This window comes from Sminthopsis crassicaudata, chromosome 2 (assembly GCF_048593235.1).
Source record: "Sminthopsis crassicaudata isolate SCR6 chromosome 2, ASM4859323v1, whole genome shotgun sequence".
NCBI lineage: Eukaryota > Metazoa > Chordata > Mammalia > Dasyuromorphia > Dasyuridae > Sminthopsis > Sminthopsis crassicaudata.
In genome coordinates this window covers 527,051,821-527,073,479 of record NC_133618.1, presented here as the reverse complement: position 1 = coordinate 527,073,479, position 21,659 = coordinate 527,051,821, and the positions used below count along the sequence as shown (strand labels likewise).

The window sequence follows — 21,659 nt, the reverse complement described above, 5'->3', positions numbered from 1 at the left end:
TGAGTTGAGGTTCTATTTTCTTACCTTAACGTAATGGTACAATGAAATCAGTTTTAAAGGCACAAAGAAATATCGCATGTGTGACCAAGATAGTTTATACCTTGTAATACTTTATGGGGTCTGAATTTCATTGGCTCAAGATTAGACTAAAGTTACTGGCTAGTCCAACAAGGTTAAGACATTGTATTAGAACAGCAACAAAACAGTCAAGTTTCAGAGCTTGACCCTTGTCAGAAGGAGAAAGGAGAGGAGAGCTCAGAGGATTTGTTATATTCCCCATTTTCCATTCACCATGTCACTGGAAGGACTGGCCCTGCAGGAGACAAGGCAGCCAGCCTGCAGCTGAGACACAAACAGCTTCAGGAATCTACACGCCACTGACCCTCAGAGCCAAGAGAGGGCTGTACACCTTCTGGGAACTCCATGAAGACTTCACAAGGGGAGGGAAAGACAGTCAGTGACCAGGAGTTGTGAGTTTACCTTTTGGCCTGTATGGACATTCTCTCTTGGGACGCAAGGGGTGAAATGTGCTTCAGGTTTGGAGGGTGTTTCTGTAACAATTGTCCTCGCTGTCAATATCCTTTTAAAAGGCTAATTTTATACTGGGTGATAATCAAATCAGAGCACACAGGTAAGGGCTTATGGTTGATCCTACTGGAAAACTCTATACAATTCTCAAGTTTACTTCTTGTATCTTATGTGGAATAATAGTTAGCCTTCAGGACTCAACCTGCTAAATCTAGAGGGAGTTGGGTAGCAGTTTTCTGGGGATGTTTATTTTATTTATTTATTATTATTATTTTTTCTGGGGATGTTTAAATGCTATTATGTTTAGTGTTCAGCATTTAATGCACAAGTGGAAAAAAATATTAATTTTTTTTTTTTGGTAATTGAATGAAAGTAGGATGTATCCTAAACTGAGACTTACTGAACAACTCCATGAGATGATGGGATTATAGTCTTCCTATTTTCACAAGACTTTGATTCCCCTAGTTCTCTATTTTAATTTTACATAGATTGGAGGCCACGGGTTGGGGATATGCTAACATTTATTAAAAGTGTCCTTAAGTTTCTGTGAATCAGTGTTAGGTTTGAATGATTGTGGGAGTTGGTTTTATGATAGATAGCTGTTTTCCCACTTCCATGCCTTTGTTCTGGGTGTCATTCTTGCTTGAAATGCTCTTACTTCTTACTTCCATTTCTTAGTGTCTCTGGATTCCTTCAAGATGTTTCCTTGTCCATTCCCCCCAGGTGCAGTTGCCTTTCTCTCTCTAAGGGAACTTATACTACACACATCCACATGTCCACAGACACACACACGTGTATGTATATGATAGCTTGCATTATTATGGGATTATGTCGTGTATTTATGAAGAGCAATGAGCTTGTGGTATATAATTCTGATCACTTGATCATGTGTTCTAGTATTTAGGTTGGTTTTTTTTTTTTCTTTTTTTTTCTACTGCTACTGCTGTTGCTGTTATGAGAGGCCTTATGGAAAAAGTTCTGGCCTAGAGTCATGAAGACTTGGGTTCAAGTCCTTCTTCTCACACATCCTGGCTATTTGGCCTCAGAAAATTAATTCATTTTTCAGTTCCTTAGGCATCCCTAAAAAGCTCTAAATTACAGAAGAGTTGGTATTAATTGATAGGGTAGAAATTCCTTACATTGATGAAATTGGGGGATTGACTAAAAAAGATATTATTATTAGCAAGACAGCATGTTGTGGTGGATAAAGAGCTGACTTTGGAGTGTGGTTGTGTGGTCCTGGGCAAATCATTACTCTAAGGAGCTCTAAAATTCTAAGTTTTAGAGTGAAGCTAATCTGCAACAATGGAATGAGTTTCCTCATCCAGTAAGTTCCCTGTACCAATGAAATTGCATTGCATATCCAGACTGTTATTATTATTAATATTTTATATTTTATAACAATTTTTATCAATTATATAAACTATAATTATTATTATGTGTAATTACTGAACCATGATATCAATTATACCATAATTATTATACAGATATCACTATGATTATTTTTATTTAAAATTCTCTTAGTCCAATGTAGATATCATTTCCCGATTGATCTTCCTTAAGCATGATAAAGTATAAAAAGTGCCATTGAGGAATGGCACCATATTGTTGCCCAAATAATAGTTAATTTCTTAGTCTAATATTCAAGGCTGTCATCATCTAATTACAATTTTTTTCCATCCCTGTTTTCTACTACTTTCCTAAATGCTTCATAAGCTTTGCCTATTTGTTAAGTGTTAATTATGTGATCCTGTCAAGAGATGAAAGTATAAAGGAAGAAAAAGTAGCCTTTGCACTGAGAGAAACTTATATTCTAGTGGGGAATCAACATGAAAAAATGCAAGCTACATATAGATACATGCATATATATGTCTTTATATATACATGTATACAGACACATGTGTGTGTGTTTGTGCATGTAGTGTACAGAAGGTAGCTTTAGACCGAAAGGCAGCACCCTCTGGTAGGAATGGAAAAGGAAGAATTTTGAAGGAAATCAGAGATAGGAAAAAATGGAAGTGAGAAGCGAGAGCTTCTCAAGCAAGAATGACAACCAGAACAAAGGCATGGAAGTTGTCTTGTGTGAGTATTATAGTGCAGGCTTGATTCAAGACTGGTCTGTTAGTAGTTTATGTTTGATATTGGAATGAAATGAGACACTTGCAGAAGATCTGATAGGTAGCAGGAGATTTATTGAGCCATGGTAGGGAAAGGAAATTCAGCAAGGATGTTATAGAGATTCATCTTCTGCAGCACCATTACCTCTGTGTGGCCAATTAAGATCAAGATTGATCCTGTATCATTTATTTATTGACCCTATTATCAATTGATTTTGTCCTATAATTGTTTTTGTGCTGTAATTGCTTAAATCATGTTTTTTTTTTCTGAATTTAATTAAATTCAGCTAAGATATAATGGGTTAATTTTAGAAATCTAGCTCTCCAGCTAATTGCTAATCTATTCTTGCCTCAAGGAATTTAACTGACCTTGGGGGATGTATATGAACACAAAGGGAGCTGGGTTTAATATCTTTACACTTTTTTAAGGCTGTTTGGTTTGCTGTCCAAAAGTCTTGCTTGGTCTCTCACCTGAACTCAAACAATGAGCATTTCTTAGGCTCGTGAGAGAAGATGGGGAAGGGGAAAACTATTGCTAGCTTCTATTACCAAACTTCTACCAAATCATATTGTCCTCAATCCCACGATACTACATGTTCAGCAAACATCCCCCGTTTTCTCTAAAACCTATCAAAGGGGAATTGTCCTTTTGCTCTGAATCTTTGGCATAAATGGAAGCAAACTACTTGACCTATTTAATGACAAGCAGAATATTCCTGCTAATAAATGTTATTTTGTTCAATAAAGTAACTCAGTTTATCCTTTTGTTGAATTTAAATTGTGACACTATGGGTGGTCTAGCATGGGAGCTCCTCATGGCTTCTTGTACATAGGTAACTAGGAATTTTTATCAATGAGATAATTATGTCCATAGGACAGTTTCAAAGTTTTAAAGAAAAATAGTTTAACCTGCATGAGGCATGATCTTCAGATACTATTCCCATCCTATCCGGTAATAGCCAAGTAGCCCAATCAGGCTAATGTACAGTGTAAGAAGACTGAAAAGTTGTGAGGAAGCATGATGAGGAGATTCTGCAAAATAGGATCTTATATTTAATTCTGGAGGCAAGAAGGAGTCGCTGAAGTTTATTGAATTGGGAGAAAGTGGAAAAGTTGAGATGCAGGAAAGTTGCCATGAGAAATTTTAAGAGGAAGAACCTCGGGGTAGTGTGGTGGTAAGGGAAAGCTTCACAGAGGAAGTGAAATCTGTGTGGGACACCGAAGAAAAGGGAAGGTTTACCATGTATAGAATGGAGGGAAAAGGGATGGAGTCCATCTGATATGTGAAGGGTGGTATGGATTTGTTCAAAGCCACATAGCAATTGTTAGATGAATAGTTTGGGCCTAGATACTCATTGCAAGAACATCAGCAAATCGGCTATAAGTCATGTATTTTTGTTGCTCAGACACCTCTTGTGTCTGATTAGTGCTAATAAGGAATCACCCTGAAGTAATCACATTATTTTATATTGCATATGTTTACATTGAATTTACATTGCATATTGAGGTGGAACCAAATACCATTTTTTTGCATAATCATAACTTCAAATAATATGAATCTGAATATATATATATATATATATATATATATATATAACTTCTTGAGGGGATTTATCATTTGTACAATTTTCTTACTTTGATAGGATATTTTCAAATTAAAATGTCCATTACCTGCTTTATTCATGATATTAAAAATTACAAGTCCTAATCATGTAAACTTTAGGTACATCAACAAGTAACAATAAGTTTAGTGGCTCTTGGCCAAACTGTGCTAATGCATCTTATAATGTAATATTTCACTTAACCCAGCTGCTGCAACAGCAGCAAGCGGCTTCTCCTAGTGATTTTCCTTATTTCTTAACTCTCCACATCTCTCTAGCAGGTGATTTTTGTGCTTGTTTTGCTTATTTTCCCCTTGATTCTGTTGTTTTAATGATATAGTTTGAGACGTTCCCATCCTGTCCTTAAGATGGCAAGTTACTTTTGTAGAGTTTTACCATATGTAAATAAGTTAGTATATGCTCTGCTATAAGAATATTATAAGAAACAGATTTTATTAAATTGTATTCTCCTAAAGAATGTCAATGAAAACACATATTCTTTCTGATTTTACCTTTCTGGTTTTAGATTCTTCTAAAACCGATTAAAAAAATTTAACATGTCACTGAGCTTGAGAAAATGTCCAGCAAGGGCAAAAATGAAAAAAGAAAGATTAAATATCACTGTACATTAGGGGGTTTGACTCAAGGATGCTTCTCAGGAGGCTTGACTTTTCCTTTGATCCCCATGTTTTCAAAAGTTGTTAAAAGGTTAACTTCCATATGATTTTATATTTTTCTCTTTTCATTTATGATCATAATTTATTGTCACTGTCCTGAAGTAAGGGAGTTTATGACTTTTTCAATCAGAGAGTAGAAGGTAATAGTGAGACATGAATAAAAAATACTAATTGGATTTTTCAAGATGATGAGATTTTTCCATTGATGAGTTTACTGGGGCCATGGTGGAGAAGCTAAAGAAGTCAAAATGAATGCACTCTATTTTTGTGGTACATTGTAGTTATATATCCTGTTCAGGTTGGGGTTGGATGAATGTCTCCTCTAATTCTAAGATCATTTGACCAAGGTGTAGAATAGTGTGCCATTCCATGTGTATGACATAATTTTAGGGTATCAGTCAGGTCTTGGATTTTTGCCATTGTAACAAAGGGTAAATACTTCTAATTCCTGGTAATGGCTTGAAGAAATGCTCATTACAGGCAATGATACCAGGTAAGGGATTAATTTATTCTTATGTAAATCCAAGACCCTGTGTAGAAGGAAGTAGGGATGAATATGGGGATTGGGAAAAGGGTAATTAGTACCGAGAGGAGATGGGGTTTTTGAAAGGAGAGAAGAAAATCATCTAATTTTGCCGACTTCATAGTTTTCCCAAGGAGAAACCCTGATAAAAATTCTTATGATTTTTTTATTTATTCATTTTGGGGCAGACTTTATGCACATGACCAGGTCTCTCCCAGTTAGAAAAGGAACCGGAGGCCTGTTTGCAAAGTGATCTAGCTCAAGGATGCTGACAGATTTGAACAGAAACATTCTAGGCACCATTCCAGTGTTACATTTGAGTATCTCCTTAGCTGCTCCTGAGACATTTTTGTCTTGTCACCCTTCATTAAAAGCAGATATTTCAAGAAAAAGCCTTCACCTTCAATATCCATATTTCCCCCAAACTATTATAAACTCATCAGAGTGGCTGTCAATCAGAACTTTACAAGTAAAGATGAAAGATTATACTGTATGTTAGACATGAAGGAAAAATGAATGTTTGAAGTTCAGGTCTCAATAAATCTTCCTTTAATGGAGATCTAATTGGTCAAAGATTTCTTAATTTATCTGCATTTTGCAGGAGTACTTTCCAAAGGGTGCTACGGGTGCATGGGGCTTTTAGGTCTGTAGAGGGAAGTATTGTATTAAAAGGTTTATTTTCATAAACTCAAGTGCTTTTTTGACACTTTTGAGGGTCCATTTAGATGCCTTCCCTTTGAAGTTTTAGAAGAGCCATGGAAAGTAACAAAGGAAGAGATTACATAGGAAGGAAGGGAGAGATCATTACTGTTTCATTACTAAACTCTTTGATTTAAATCTTTGATAGCCTGAGAAAATCCAGCAGCATGGTAATATCCATAAAAATCTACAGGATGAAGTGAATCTATTATAATCTTGATTTTCAATACTTCCTTTGAAAAATCAAACTGCTTACCCCATCCCATTCACTTTTACTCCCTATTTTATTGCACTTTGGTTCTGATGACTTGGGATTTAACATGCCTCTAGTATCTGGAGTCTGGTAAAGGAATAGGTATGTAAACTAGACTCTGAGTAGGATATTCTCTGTGACACTGGAGAAAATACAAAAACCACATATATAGATGCTGATAGTTCGTGGTGAAGTAGGCTGATGTAACATAAACAAAAATAATTAGACATAGAGTATGTACGGAACCTATGATTTTGTAGTGGGGAGCTCTTGGTGGGAAATTCTCTACTAATGTGTGCAAGGACTTTCTCTATAATTAGAGTTTTGCCTAGAGTCTGGGTGGCTTAATTCCGTGTCCAGAATGACATAGCTAGAATCATTCAAATACTCAAAACAAAATAAAACCCGATAAGTGCACAGCATTGGTGTAAAGCAAATACTATTCAGAATCTAAGATGGGGGAGGGATGGAAATTATGAAATGACTATGAATGAAATGGCATTTAATCTGGGCTTTGGCTTAATGGATAGGTAAGATTTCAATAAGCAGAGATATATGTGGAAGGACATTCTGGCTAGTGACAAGACCATACTATCTTAGTGGTTTGATATTTATGACACAGGAATTTTAAAAATTCCTCTTTATTTTTTAATCTCATTTTATCAATAGATTCTAGTGACTCTTTTGTCTTATTTTCAGCCATTTATTGATATCTCTCAGTTCTTCTTTTATATTGTCTCATATCTATTTCTTTCTATCTATTGCCATTGTCATTATTCTAGATGAGACCTTCATTATAGCATGTCTAGTTCATTACATTAGCATCCTCTCTCATCTGTCTTCCCTAATTCCAGGTTTTTTCCTATTTCAATCCACCCCCTAACTGGCTATGGGATTACTTTTTCAAAAAAATTTGCATTTACACTATGCCTTTCCTTTGGACTTAATTTGATAGACCTTAAGGAGATCCAGTGAATGTTTTTGAGTCAACTCCTTAGGCGGGCAATGAAGACTCACATTTCTCACAGCAATTTCACTTCTTTTCTTTTCCGTCCTTTCTCATACTATTCTACTAAATGAATACTTTAACTAGTCAAATCTGATTGAGTTACACTCCAGATTAGTTTGCTAGGTAAAATGAAGATAGGCTATCAGAAACATTATAACAGATGATCAATTAATCAAATCAACCAACAAATATTTATTGAGTACCAACTACTTGTAGGACACTGTGAGAAATTCAAAGAGAATCTCCAGGGAGGATCTCAAAACACTTTAAACATCCATTTTTATACCATTTGCTCGTATTATTTCTAAAAATAATAACTAGCATTTACATAGTAATTTGAGGTTTTGAAAGCATTTTGCAAATTTTTCTTCTATAGTTATTCATATTTTCCTCCCTTCACTATGCAGATCACATCCCATGTCCTCCTTAAAGCTGGTCTCTTATAGCTAATATTCTAGATGCTATTTGGAACCACACTGGCTGAACAACTGTAAACGAGTCATCTGATCTCTTGGAGCCTAAAACAACTTTCTGAGACTATAATAGCAGAGCAATGTTGACCTGTAGTAGTAGAATACTATCACTGAGAGTTCCCTATAGCAATGCAATCGTTGGCCCATTTCAAATCAAAACAGTCACAATGGACAGCTAGGCTATGAGAGCTTGTATAATGAGTTCTCTTTTAATATATTGTTTCATCTAGATTGTTAATTTTGAGATTGAAGATCATATTCTTTACCTGTTTGCAACTTTTGAAATGAAATAATAGATTCTCTATAAATACTTGTTGGTTGATTGATTGCTACAATATTTCTTAGCTCCTTTTTCCTCCCTTCTAGTAATAATCCCAATCTAAGCCTTAATACCAATTTTGCTTCCATGCTCTCCATTTGCCTTTGTTCTTGTACCTTTGTTTAGGACCCAGAAGAATCTTTTCCTTTAAGCTTATTCTGATCAAGTCATTCCCCTTCTCTGAACTTGCCAATTACTCCCTGTTGCCTCTTGAATCAAGTTAATGATCCTCATCACAGACTTTATGTTCCTTCAACAGTTGATGTCCTTAACTATTTTCATCTCACATAATACCCTGACTTGTGTTCCCCAATCAAGTTAGTTAGTTTAGCCCAATACCTATAAGATCTTCCTTCCATTGAAGGGTTTTTCAGACTAAATCAATTCCAATTGAAGGTTTTCAAGATTAATTTCTCTCTGTCTCTACCTTTGGAGCAATAGGATGACAGAACAAGTAGAATGTCTGGTCTAGAGTCAGGAAAACTTGAGTTCAAATCCAGCCTCAGAAACTTAGTAACTGTGATCTTGGACAAATTATTTAAGAACTTTTGCCTCAGTTTTCTCATTTGTAAATGAGCTGGAGAAGGACATGGCAAACCACTTCAGTATCTGCCAAGAAAACCTCAAAAAGGGTCCCAACTGAAAATGATTAAATAAGCCTTTACCTATATCTGGTCTCAATTCCATCTCTGCTAAACCCCAGTCTTCACTCCTCCCACATCCCTGAATTACTTCTTTTGAGCAGCTAACTGCACAGTTGAAATTGGATGTGTGTTTAAAGTGTATTTATTTACAATGTATTTTTTATACTTTTTGAGTCTGTCCTTTCTCACATTGGATTGTAAGCAATCTGAGAGTAGGAACTAAAAAGCTTCCTTTTAAGACCTGAAGGCAATTAAATTGGAAGGCCAGTACCCATGAATTCTCTAGCAAATCACTGTACTCTAGCAGAATAGAAAAAATGAGGAGTGTTATCCCAGAGTCTCCTTGTGAGTATCCCAGCTCCTAATTGTGAAGTAAAGTGACAGACTCATAGGGATTGAGAAAATTACCCCAGATTCTTAGGAATCAGAACATACATAGATCTTTTCCTCCAGGACACTTTGTCCTGAGTAGTAAGATATTACTTATAAAGTTTGAAGCTATTTTATAAATGCCTTAAATATATTAATTTATTTATGTACTTTGGTTATGCTATTGGATTCACTTGATCCAGATTATGGACCCTGACTCTTGCTACCTTGAAGCTTAAGTGGCAATCTTCTACTTTCCTATCTTTCTTTATTCTGTCATTTCATATATCAAAACATCTCTGTTGCTAGGATTAATTTAATTATTAATAAATTTGTTATTATTTATTAATTTTAAGAGAAAAAGAGTAAATTATAATTATAGTATATTTATATAAGAACCACAGTAATAGGAATATACATGGGGATATAGGTCATCAATAGTGAATTTGCCATTGACTCCTGGCAAAATTTAGGAAGACATTATTAAAGCTTTGGTTTATGAATACTTATAAAGGGAATAAGTAGTTACTCAGAGTCAGCATAGATAAATTTAACATGAACAAGTCATGCTAGACTAATCTGATCTTCTTTTCTGACACAGTTTCTAGACTGCTAGGCAAGGGAGGTTTCAGAGAAATAATGCATTTGTATTTATTTTCCTTGAATTTGTTCATTCAACCATCTTATTCGACTGTCACCCAACTCACATTCCTTTACCTTGTCCACAAATCTTGATTCTAGTCTAGTTATGTGGAATAAGCATTGATGAATCAATATCACCTTGGTCAGAGTCTTCCAGTAGAGTGCCTCAGGCTTATCTGTTATCAGTTTTGTTCTCTTCAACCTTTAAAAAATCAATGATTAGATAAATGAAGCTGGGGTAGAGAACTTATATTTTGGACAAAAGATCCAAGATTCTGAAAAATATTAGCAGACTAAAATGATTCGGTGAAATTTGATAGAATTAAACATAAGGCCTTAAAGTTGGATTTAAAAAATACAAGTGGAGAATGACTAGTAAGAATTCTTACAAAAAAGTCATCATAGTTATAGGGACTCACTATGAACCAACAATCTCTCCTACACCACTTTGGTTTCTGGGATGGATGAAGCTCCAAATTTTGCTCAGTTTCCACACATGGTTTTTCCTACCAACTTTGTCTTCAGATATAGTGTGACTGCTTGATGAGTCCTCATCTTATCCTTTGCTGGTGTGGATCCAAGAGGTTGCTTTTTGTTCCTTGAAATACCAGTGCTGGGACAGATGCAAAAACTTGGTTTAGAATGCTAGGAGCTGAGGAACCATCCAGAATCTTAGAACTCACAAGATTGTGGAGACTATATTCTCTTTATAAGGAAAGCCATTGATGCTAAAGACTGATATATGTTTCTTGGGGCTGTGTGATCTCATTAAGGGGGATTGGGCTAAAACCTTTCAGTTTTCGGACTGGGCCCCATGAATGAAAGAGTTATCATAGTCCCCCAGAAGCAGCCGAGGCAAGTAGAAGGTGGCTGATGCAAACAGGACTTTAAGAATACTTCCAAATACAGTCAAGGAGATCTGTGTGGTCAAGCAACTGGAACCTATTATGGTTATATTTCCTTGTGTCTTCAAAGTACCTCACACACAATGATGATTCTCGTAGGATGCTCTCTAGTGCCCTCCATTTAAAGAGCTACATCAGCCAGTAAGCGCATGATTTTTGCTTATGTACCAGATCCCAGTCACACTAACATTTATGACCAAATATTTCAAGGATGTGGGATTGTGTTTATGTGCTTACTCTTTTCATCCTAATCCTTATAGAACTTGGGATACCATTTTTATGAGTTTCTGTGACTGAAAAAAGTTTCATCAGCTAATGACAAATCTCTCTGAGCTTAACTAGGTTTAGACAGCAGACACAAAGCCAATCTCCCGGACCATATTTGGTTAAAACCAAGGATTAAATCTATACAGCAGACATGCCCTATGATGAGGCCTTTGAAGTAAACATGTACTCCTGCTGGTTTGTGCTGGACAAGTTGTGAATTTTCCAGACACGGTGTTGATCCCCTTGTCTCACTGACTGAGGCCTTTTTGTCTGTGACTAACAGAACAAAGCTAGGTTACACAGTTGATTTGCTCTTGGATTTAGCACATGGATCTGGAGAGAGGTCTACACATGCTTACAGCCTATTCAGATAACTGGCACTTAGCAGCTACTGCCAGTGGGAGACATTCCCAAGAAAAGAACCAAGGTCAGAAGGAAATAAGACAAAGAAGAAGATCAGTGCAGCGGGTATCATAGTTATACAACTGGAAGCAACCTTTAAGACCACTGAGTCCAACCCTCTCATTTTATAGGTGCACAAATTGAGACTTAAAATTGTTGTAACTTGTTCAGCATCACCCAGAGAGAAGTGTCTAAGGTGGGATTTAAACTCAGGATCTTCCTGAATCCAGATGCACTGTTCTGTTTCCTATACATCAGTGCCATGATATAGAAGCACAATTTAAACCTATAACTTTTGTTGATAGTGTGAGTCATGGGGCCGATTAAATCCTTCCCTCTGAGGAATGATGGAACCCATGAGATGGTAGGGTACTTGAGTGATTGATGAATCCATTCTTTATAGGTTATACTATGTCAGCAGGACTATTGAGGAAGATGGAGGCTTACCTCAGAGGGAAAATAAGTTGTTTATTGTGTTTTTATTTCTGACTGAATAAAACCTGTTTTTTTTTTTTTTTTTAGTTGCTAGATAAAACTGGGTGGGAACAAAATGAATCAAATTCTGATGTTTTCAGAAGAAAGAAATTAAAGAGATCTTGTGGAAAGATACTGCTAATTGAATTGATTGAATATTTCTGTAAATCCTGTGTTATAGTAATGAACATATAAGGCAGATTTTTCATTATTCAGAAAGTAATACTCTCCCCCACATCTGTCAAATTCACTTCCTCTCTCCCTCCTCCCAATTAATTACCAAGGAACTATGAATTAAAGAGATCTTCTTAATCTTTCCCTAGGCTGGGACTACAATGTCTTGTAGGACTGCTCATCATTGTAAAGTCTCCTCCAAGCAATATTCTTAACTGTAGTGATGTAGCAGCTTCAAGTTAGATGTACACACTGACAGGATAATTTTGTCCCTAAAACCTGATTTATTCCTCCCCTTCCCTGTCCTCTCTTCCCATCCCTCTGTCCTCTCCTCTCCTAACAACCCCTTCCCTGTCTTCTTTCTTCTCCACTCTTCACCTCCCTTTTTTCTTCCCTCCCCTCTTCTTTTCTTCTTTCCCCTCCTCTCTTCTCTTCTCCTTTTCTTTTCCCTCCTCTCCTTTTCCTTCCTCCCTCTCTTCCTTCCTTCCTTCCTTCCTTCCTTCCTTCCTTCCTTCCTTCCTTCCTTCCTTCCTTCCTTCCTTCCTTCCTTCCTTCCTTCCTTCCTTCCTTCCTTGCTTCCTTCCTTCCTTCCTTCCTTCCTTCCTTCCTTCCTTCCTTCCTTCCTTCCTTCCTTCCTTCCTTCCTTCCTTCCTTCCTTCCTTCCTTCCTTCTCTTTCCATGAAGAACAAACAAAAAGATATGTGTTGAACCAAGTCAGCTTAACTTTTATATTTCTGAACTTCCAAGAGGCTTAGCTCAGATAGGATATAGCTCTAGGATATAGATTTTTGAATTCTTTCAGCCTAATTATCATGAATTATTATTAATTACATCTAGAAGGTGACAAGTCTAGGCAAAATTGTAAAGTAACAACATTTGCCTTAGATATATTTTTTGGCTCTTCTGGAATTCTGTTTCTCCCTTCATTTTGTAGGGACCTAATATGGCTCTCTGAATGCCCAGGACTGTTACCTTTCTCAGGCAGCATGCTGTGCTTCCAATCATTTCTACAGCTCTCCTTTGCCTGTTAAGAATTACTTTTGTATATAATATTTTGGAGAAATTTGATGGAAACCTATAATAGGAGACTGGTGAGATTTGTATTTGAACTCACAAAGGTATACATTAAAGTGAGTTTCATTTTCTTGTCTGAAATATAAGTTGTGTCAGTTTAAGAGAAACTATAAGCTGAGAAGACTATACCAAGGAAGCAGCTCCTCAAATTGAGAACAAAGATAAATCTGACATTGTTTTTACTTTTCAATCTGATCTCAAGACTTAAAAGTGGGACGTAGTCCACATAAATTCTTACCTTTAATGCCAGAAGATAAATAGAAATCTTCCTTAATCAAACAGGTCAGAGAATCAGAGGATTTAAGTCTTGAAAGGGTTTTAGTCACATTTAATCCATTCTCCTCCACTCATTTTATTAATTGAAAACATTTTTTCAATGATTTAACATTTATTTCCTATCTCTCTAACTCCCTTCGCTTGGGGGAAAACTAGCCAAAATCCTTTTTTAACTAATATGCTTAGTTAAGAAAAGAAAATACTTATATTGACCAATTCTTTTTTTTAAAGTTAATTATTTTTTTATTAAAGCTTTTTATTTACAAAACATAGGCATGGGTAACTTTTCAACATTAAGCCTTGCAAAATCTTTTGTTCCAAATTTTCCCCTCTTTCCCCCCACCCCCTCCCCTAGCTGTCAGGTAGTATAATACATGTTAAATATGTTAAAATATATGTCAAATCCAATATATGTAAACATATGTATACAGTTATCTTGCTGTACAAGAAAAATCAGATCAAGAAGAAAGAAAAAAAAAAACTGAGAAATAAAACAAAATGCAAGCAAACAACAACAGAGAGAGTGAGAATGCTATGGACCAATTCTAAAACATATCTCAGTCTCTCTTCTGAGTCCATTACCTTTCTGTAAGGAACTGAGTAAGATGCTTCATTGTTGGTCCTTTGGAATTGTACTTAGTCAATTTTTCAAAGTTGTTTATATTTGTTGTTAAGCCCTTTCAGCCCAGTCTGACTCTTCCTGACCACATTTTGGATTTTCTTGACAAAGATATTATAGAGATTTGCCATTTCCTTCTTCAGCTCATTTTACAGATGAGGAAATTTGGACAAACAGGGTTAAGTGACTTGTCCAGGGTCACCCAGCTAATGTCTGATACTTCTGTACCACTTATATGCCTTAATTCCTTAAGGAATTTACAAATCATTGAGATGGGACATGCAAACAATTATGTATAATTAAGATATACATGGGATAAACGAGAAATAGTCTCAGATGAAAGATACTAATATTAAAGGAGATTAGGAAAGTCTTCTTTCAAAAGAAAGGGCTAGCAAGAACTTGAAGGAAGCCCAGGGAAGCTGGAAGGTAGAGTGAAGAAGGGAGAATGTTCAACTGCAATTGAATATTGAGAGTAAGGAACATCAAAGTAGCTCTGGATCTCAGTGTCCCTGGATTTCAGAGTACAGGGAGGGAAAGAAAGGTTTAAGGAGACTAGAAATGTTTTGAAGGGTTTTAAAAGGCAAACAGAATTTTATTTTTGATCTCAGTATTAATAGGGAGCCATTGAAGTCTATTGGACACAGTCAGCAGGCTATTGCCATGATTCAGGCATGAGATAAGGAAAACCTGCACAAGGATAGTGTCACCGTCAGAGGAAAGGGATGTTGTGAGAGATGTTGGAAAGGTAAAATCAAGAGTGTGGCAACAGGCTGGATGTATGGAAGATGAGAGAGTAAGGAGTAGATTGCTAACTCTGATCCTCATGAAGGGCTTAGAAAAACCATTCTTCATTAATGAGAAGTGAGACAGAGAAGGGTTTTAGTGAAATGGGGCTTGGGTTATACCATTGTTCACTATTTCTAATGGTCTTGTGTGTAATTCGCATTCGGTGGGAAACAAGTCAAGCTTTCAGTTACAGGCTTAGGATTTTTTTCTTTTTCTTTTCTTTTCTTTTTTTTTTTTAAAGGAATTATGACTAGTAAAATCATCTAGGAAACCACTTTGGAAAGTAGTTTAAGCCCCCAAAATAATTTCCCCTGGATTAATAATATTTTTTGATGGGCAGATAGAAATAATTTCCATCTAAAATCTTATAACCCATCTCTTTCACTTCAGGCAGGAATTGGTCTCCTTTGGAGAGGAATGGATGAGATGCTAGAGGCAGCCATTTATACAGTTTCCTGCAACCCTTATATAGACAATTCATGTAGATATACACATAATCAGGCCACACTTATATCTTATACATACATTACTTCACCAAGCAGCCCTCACAATGTTTATTAGTTATGCAGCATTATTTTTACACTATTGAAACATATAGAACTATTAGCTGATATATACACATATATAAAAATACACATTTTTTTGTAACATGATTTTCTTGGTAGAAAGAGGCTCCTTTTACCAGCAACTTCTCTATAGCAGACAGTCTTAGAGAATTTCCCAGGAACAATGGGAAGTTAATTAAGTGGGGTTTGAACACTGCTCTTTCTGACTTAAAGACTAGCTCTTTCACAAAGCCATTCTGGTATATTATTGTTTGTCCTTTGAAGAGGACTAATGGCCTCACAGAGTGATGTCTTGACTTGCTCATTAATTGAATTTAAGTGAGGCAGAAATGCACAACGTGTCAGTCTCCAGTCATTGCAGTTCAGTGGCAAGACAAAAATCACGATCACTCGTTTTGCAATACATGACCGTGGTGCCTTTCTGACCAAGTGCTAAGTGTTCCACAGCACCTGCTTCAAGTGCCTTCGTAGCCACTGAAACAAGTTGTTCTCCTCTGCCTGTGCTTGGGTAGACATCCCCCTAACTTACTGGGTTTGAGGCCTGTGGGTTAGCCTGTCTGCCAGGGTGGTTTACTGGGCTGGGACTGCTCTGTATGGTACAGCTTCCTAGAGCCACATTCTGGCTCTTATGACATTTCCAAATAAACAACAATATGAATAATCTAGAAAAGTGTTTCCTCAACAAAATTTTAATGCAGATTAGTAAAAGCCTCAATTCTGTAATAAATATATATAATCTATGTATACATATATATTCTCTTTCTCAAAATCTAATCTCTTCATAACATATTGTGTATAGTTTATCTTGATAAATATTTTGCATTATAAGCTTGTTTTATTCATATGCATGTACTTTAATCCCTGGGAATTTGGAAGAATAAATTTTGAAATAGGTAGAATACATACTAGCTATGAAGGATAACTTGAGTGACTAAGAAGGCCCTATTTTCCCAATATATTACTCTTTCTCTCTCTCTGTCATGCCTGAAATTCTGCTATTGGTGATCCATTCTTTTTGGTTAATCATTTTCTCTCCTTTCTTGGGTCCTTTTTCTTAAAAAGAAAGTACATTATAAAGAGATATTTTCTTAAGTCCCTAAAACCTTTAGTGTGGATGTGTTCATTAGCTGCTTCTTTCCATTATTGCTGGAGAGACCGAGCAATTTGGGAGCACTGGGCAGTAATGACTGAAACTTTGAAGAGTGTTGCTGATAGCAGGAAAAGCTAGACTTGAATTCTCTTGGGCCAGGATGAATCACATAAATGCTGGAGTTTACTAATAAAGTTTCACTTGCAGATCATAGGAAGAACATTTTGTCCCTGAGGGTCAATCAGATACGGAGGTTATAGAAGCTGTATCAGTGAGGCGTATTATTATGGAATTACCTGAACTCATAGAATAGGAGTGTCAACAGAAGTATATAAGCCCTCTCAGACCTACTTTCCCTGTTACTTCCTCAATGCTAGATTCTTTCAGTGGCTTGTAATATCTCCCCTTATAATACTGTGACAAATCAATTTTAGAAAAAGGAAAAGCAAATTTAAATTAGTAAAAGTATGGTTAAAGTAGTATAGAAAAGGCATCAAAGCTTTAACATCATCTTCCAGAGCAAAATCCTAGCTTCTTGCTGCTTTTGATTAGAAAGAGAAGAAATCAAAAAGTTTACTAGCTGGTTGCCAATACCATGATATTAACTCTCATGGTTCTCTCTAGGGAGGGACAGCTAGGTTGCCAGATTGGGAGAAAATTCAAAACCAGCCTCAGATACTAGCTGGAAGACTCTGGACGAGTTCACTTAACCCTGTTTGTCTCAGTTTACTCATCTGTAAAGTGAGTTGGAGAAGGAAGTGGTAAATCACTCCTAAAATGTCTTTATTAAGAAAATCCCAAATGGAGTTGGACATGATAGAAATGACTGAACAACAAAAACTCTCTAGGGATTCAGATTATCACTGCTTGACACAGGTGAGTTTAAATTTTGAACCAGCTGGAGTTCTAGAGTGATGGGAAGGAATCTTAGAAATTCCCTCCTCCTAAACAACTTGGAAGTACTACTTCATATATATCAGATTGCCTAAATATGACAGAAAAGGAAAATGAGTAATGTTAGAGGGAATGTGGAAAAATTGGGGCGTTAATTCACTGTTAGTGAGTTGTGAACTAATCCAGCTATTCTGGAAAACAATTTAGAATTTTGCCCATGTAAAACTGTGCATTTTTGGCTCAGCAATACCATTATTAATTCTATTTACCAAGATAATCAAGAAAAAGAAAAAGAATCTATATGTTCTAAAATATTTATAGTAGCTCTCTTTGTGGTGGCAAAGAGATGGAAATTGAGGGAATGCCTATTAGTTGGGAAATGGCTAAACAACTTATGGTATATGATTGTGATGGAATACTACTGTGCTATAAGAGAAGACAAGCAGGATAATTTCAGAAAATTTGGGAAAACATATGAACTGATTCAAAGTGAAGTGAGTAGAATCAAGAGAACATTGTACATAATAACAGTTACATTGTACAATGATCAACTGTGAGAAAATTAGCTATTCAGAGCAATGCAATGGTCCAAGACAATTTTGAAAAACTTATGATGAAAAAAAAAGCTATCCACCGCCAGAGAAAGAACTAAGGGAATTTAAATGCAGATCAAACCATATTTTTAAAATTAATTTTATAATTATAACATTTTTTGACAGTACATATACATAGATAATTTTTTTACAACATTATCCCTTGTACTCTCTTCTGTTTAGAATTTTTCCCCTCCTTCCTCCAACCCCCTCCCCTAGATGGCAGGCATTACCATACATATTAAATATGTTATATTATATCCTAGGTACAATATATATGTGCAGAACCGAATGTTGTTGTTGTTGCAAAGGAAGAATTGGATTTGGAAGGTAAAAATAATCTGGGGAGAAAAACAAAAAATGTTAACAGTTTACACTCATTTCCCAGTGTTCCTTTTCTGGGTGTAGCTGATTCTGTCCATCATTGATCAATTGGAATTGGATTAGCTCTTCTCTGTGTTGAAGATATCCACTTCCATCAGAATACATCCTCATACGGTATCATTGTTGAAGTGTATAATGATCCCCTAGTTCTACTCATTTCACTCAGCATCAGTTCATGTAAGTCTCTCCAAGCCTCTCTGTATTCCTCCTGTTGGTCATTTCTTACAGAACAATAATATTCCATAACATTCATATACCATAATTTACCCAACCATTCTCCAATTGATGGACATCTTCCAGTTTCTAGCCACTACGAAAAGAGCTGTCACAAACATTTTGGCACATACAAGTCCCTTTCCCTTCTTTAGTATTTCCTTGGGATATAAGCCCAGGAGTAGCACAGCTGGGTCAAAGGGTATGCACAATTTAATAACTTTTTGGGCATAATTCCAGATTGCTCTCCAGAATGGTTGGATTCTTTCACAACTCCATCAATTATTTCACAACATCCTACATCCCCTCCAACATTCATCATTATTTGTTCCTGTCATCTTAGCCAATTTGACAGGTGTGTAGTGGTATCTCAGAGTTGTCTTAATTTGCATTTCTCTGATCAATAGTGATTTGGAACACTCTTTCATATGAGTGGAAATAGTTAAAATTTCATCATCTGAAAATTGTCTGTTCATATCCTTTGACTATTTATCAATTGGAGAACGGCTTGATTTCTTATAAATTAGAGTCAATTCTCTGTATATTTTGGAGATGAGGCCTTTATCAGAACCTTTAACTGTAAAAATGTTTTCCCAATTTGTTACTTCCCTTCTAATCTTGTTTGCATTAGTTTTGTTTGTACAAAAGCTTTTTAATTTGATATCATCAAAATTTTCTATTTTGTGATCAATAATGATCTCTAGTTCTCCTTTGGTCACAAATTCCTTCCTTCTCCACAAGTCTGAGAGGTAAACTCCCCTATGTTCCTCTAATTTATTTATGATCTCATTCTTTATGCCTAAATCATGGACCCATTTTGATCTTATCTTAATATGTGGTGTTAAATGTGGGTCTATGCTTAGTTTCTACCATACTAATTTCCAGTTTTCCCAGCAGTTTTTGTCAAATAATGAATTCTTATCGCAGAAGTTGGGATCTTTGGCTTTGTCAAACACTAGATTGCTATTTTTATTCACTATCTTGCCCTGTGAACCTAACCTATTCCACTGATCAACTAGTCTATTTCTTATCCAATGCCAAATGGTTTTGGTGACTGCTGCTTTATAATATCATTTTAGATCTGGTACAGCTAGGCACCTTCATTTGATTTTTTTTTTTCATTACTTCCCTTGAAATTCTTGACCTTTTGTTCTTCCATATGAATTTTGTTGTTATTTTTTCTAGGTCATTAAAATAGTTTCTTGAGAGTCTGATTGGTATAGCACTAAATAAATAGATTAGTTTAGAGAGTATTGTCATCTCGATTATATTCTCTTGGCTTATCTAAGAGCAATGTCTTTCCAATTATTTGAATCTGACTTTATTTTTGTGGCAAGTGTTTTGTAATTTTGCTCATATAATTCCTGACTTTCCTTTGGTAGATATATTCCCAAATATTTTATACTATTAACCGTTATTTTGAATGGAATTTCTCTTTGTATCTCTTGCTGTTGGATTGTGTTGGTAATATATAAAAATGCTGAGGATTTATGTGGATTTATTTTGTATCCTGCAACTTTGCTAAAGTTCTGAATTATTTCTAATAGCTTTTTGGCAGAGTCTTTGGGGTTCTCTAAGTATACCATCATGTCATCTGCAAAGAGTGATAGTTTGATTTCCTCATTACCTACGCTAATTCCTTGAATCTCTTTCTTGGCTCTTATTGCCGAGGCTAGCTTTTCTAGTACAATATTGAATAGTAATGGTGATAGTGGCAACCTTGTTTCACTCCTGACCTTACTGGGAAAGGTTCCAGTTTATCGCCATTACATATGATGTTTACTGACAGTTTTAAATATATGCTCTTTATTATTTTAAGGAATAGTCCAGTTATTCCTATACTCTCAAGAGTTTTTAGTAGGAATGGATGTTGGATTTTATCAAATGCTTTTTCTGCATCTATTGAGATGATCATATAGTTTCTGTTAATTTGGTTATTGATATAGTTGATTATGCTAATATTTTTCCTAATACTGAACCAGCCCTGTATTCTTAGTATAAATCCCACTTGGTCATAGTGTATTAACCTGGGATGATTTTCTGCAGTCTTTTTGCTAATATTTTATTTAAGATTTTAGCATCAATATTCATTAGGGGAATTGGTCTATACTTTTCTTTCTCTGTTTGCATCCTACCTGGTTTAGGTATTAGTACCATGTCTGTGTCATAAAAGGAATTTGGTAGGACTCCTTCAATCCCTATTGTTTCAAATAGTTTATATAGCATTGGAGTTAGTTGTTCTTTATATGTTTGATAGAATTTACATGTAAATCCATCTGGTCCTGGGGATTTTTTCTTAGGGAGTTAGTTAATAGCTTGTTCTATTTCTTTTTCTGAGATGGGACTATTCAGACTATTTACTTCTTTCTCTGTTAATCTGGGCAAGCTATATTTTTGAAGGTATTCTTCCATCTCATTTAAGTTATTGAATTTATTGGCATAAAGTTGAGCAAAGTAGCTCCTAACTATTGTTCTAATTTCCTCTTCATTAGTGGTGAGTTCTCCTTTTTCATTTTTAAGACTAACAATTTGCTTTTCCTCTTTCCTTTTTTAAATCAGATTTACTAAGGGTTTATCTATTTTGTTGTTGTTTTTTTTCATGGAACCAACTCTTAGTTTTATAAATTAATTCAATAGTTTTTTTACTTTCAATTTTGTTAATCTCACGTTTTATTTTTAGAATTTCAAGTTTCGTGTTTGTCTGGGGGTTTTTAATTTGTTCCTTTTCTAGCATTTTTAGTTGTAAGTGGACCTTCTCTTTCTCTATTTTATGCAAGTATTCATCTAGAGATATAAAACTTCCCCTTATTACTGCTTTGGCTGTATCCCACACATTTTGGTATGATGTCTCATTATTGTCATTTTCTTGGGTGAAGTTATTAATTATGTCTGTGATTTGCTGTTTTACCCAATCATTCTTTAGTATAAGATTATTTAGTTTCCCATTAATTTTTGGTCTATTTTCCCCTGGCTTTTTATTGAATGTAATTTCCATTGCATTGTAGTCTGAAAAGGATGCATTTACTATTTCTGCCTTACTGCATTTGATTTTGAGGTTTTTATGTCTTAGTATATGATCAATTTT

General features: G+C 35.5%; 1 long non-coding RNA gene across 1 annotated transcript in view; it reads left to right on the top strand.

Moving 5' to 3' along the window:
- Positions 1-242: 242 nt before the first annotated feature.
- The window catches only part of LOC141553694 (uncharacterized), a 128,193-nt gene continuing 106,776 nt past the window's right edge, over positions 243-21,659 (top strand). The window contains exon 1 of the long non-coding RNA XR_012485588.1: positions 243-470. This is a non-coding gene — a long non-coding RNA (uncharacterized LOC141553694). The remainder of the gene's footprint in view (positions 471-21,659) is intronic.